This window comes from Schistocerca piceifrons, chromosome 9 (assembly GCF_021461385.2).
Source record: "Schistocerca piceifrons isolate TAMUIC-IGC-003096 chromosome 9, iqSchPice1.1, whole genome shotgun sequence".
Taxonomy (NCBI): Eukaryota; Metazoa; Arthropoda; class Insecta; order Orthoptera; family Acrididae; genus Schistocerca; species Schistocerca piceifrons.
Genome location: NC_060146.1, coordinates 18,888,732 through 18,890,685, shown reverse-complemented (window position 1 = coordinate 18,890,685; position 1,954 = coordinate 18,888,732).

Sequence of the window (1,954 nt, the reverse complement as noted above, 5' to 3'; positions counted from 1 at the left end):
GGACGTGCCGAGAGAGGAGGAGGGGGGGGTGGGAGGGGGAGAGGGGAGAGCAGATGCCACGGGCAGGGGAGACAGGGGGAAGGGAGGAAGGGGGAGGGGAAGCCCTGGTGAGGAGGGGTGGAGGGAGGGGTCGGGGGAAAAGGAAAATGAAGGGAGGGGGGGGGGTGCCTAAAGGAAAGGACACGGGAAGTGGTGGGGGAGGATCAAAGTTGATAAGAGGGGTAGATGGAGGGGAGGAGGACATCATCAGGGAGGGGGAGCTGGCGGAAGCCACCTTGGGAGAGGGTAAGGAGGGTGGAGAGATGGAGACCGGGTGGTACGTGGGAATACAGGCGCGGCAGCGGGCGGGGGTGGGAGAGGATGGGTGAGACGAGTGGGTGAGGAGGATCGAGTTTGCGGGAGGTGTACAGGATCCGTATCCTTTCAAGGAAAAGGAGGAGGTGGGGGAAGGGGATGAGATTGTACAGGATCCGCGTGTGGGAGGGGACTGCTGCGGGCTGCGGGTGGGGACCGCTGCTGGCTGGGACCACTGCTGGCTGGACTGCTGCACGCCGAGGGGCTGGCTGGCCGGCTGGCTGGCTGGCTGGCTGGAACCTGCAACACCTATCGCTTCGATTGGTACCGAAATAGCACAATCGAAGGGTGGTATTCAACCGAATTACCGCCGGAGATCACAAATGTTGTTTACTTTGGGCCTAAATGGAGACTCGAAACACGCTTCCCATAGTGGGCACGTGATAAGCAAGTCAAGAGCACTTCTGCTTCTTCTGTTGGAATTTTTGAGTTAGGGATTGGCGGCCTCTCCAGAAAAGAAAAGAACACAGGATGAGCACAAAATCTAGCCGTGATTATAAAAGTTTATAACAGAATAACCGTTTGACATAATAAGTTACATTTGATGCCGTTACATAGGTCAGTGTTACTAGGTGTTGTGACCAACAGATGGCGCTAGTGCTCCGCAACACTGACGCAGCCTGTTAGGTCACGTTAGTTGCTGGCGAAATGGCGTCGAAGCAGGAGAAAGCGCAATGTGAACTTTAGTTTCACGAAACGAAATCGCCCATCAGTGTTCAACGTCAATTTCGGGCTTCTTATGGACGCAGCCCCCCCCTGACGTTAAATCAATAAAGCGATGGTACGCAAAGCTTAACGAAACAGGCAGCGTTGAAGATCGTCCTCGAAGTGGCAGGCCTCGTGTGAGTGATGCAGCTGTTGATCGTGTTCGGCAGTCGTTTCGACGGAGCCCGTCTAAATCAACTCGTCAAGCATCACGTGGACTTCAAATACTGCAAGTAAGTGTGGCGAAGAGTCTTCATGAAGGTCTTAGGTTGTACGCTTGCAAATCGTGCAAGCCTTGCACCCGAATGATTTGCTGATACGTGCTGGATTTGCAACTGAGGTTCTCAATAGGATTTATGGCGCTAACTATTACTTAAATCGCATATGCTTTACCAATGAATCCACCTTTCATGTCAGTGGAATGGTAAACAGGCATAATGTCCGCATATGGGGTTCAGAGTCTCCACATGCTGCTGTACAGTTACAGCGAGACATCGAAAAAGTGAATGTTTCGTGCAGCCTCATAAATAACAAGATTTTAGAATCATTTTTTGCCGCTAACGTTTACTTAGACGTTTTGCAACAGTTCATTGCTCCATAGTCAGAAGAATATCAACCACTAGGCTTTGATGGTGCGTGATTTCCTGGGTGAAACATGTCCGGATCGGTGGATTGGAAGGAACAGTCCAACACCTTGACCACCCCGGCCTCCAGACATCACGCCCATTAACTTTTTTTTTCTGGGGCTATATCGAGGACAGAGTCTTCATCACACCAGTTGCTGACGTCGACTAAGTGAAGACTAGGATACAAGCTGCTGTGGATACTGTGACAGAACACATGTTACGAAACACGTGGCGGGAACTGGAATACCGCCTCGACATTCTCCGAGCTA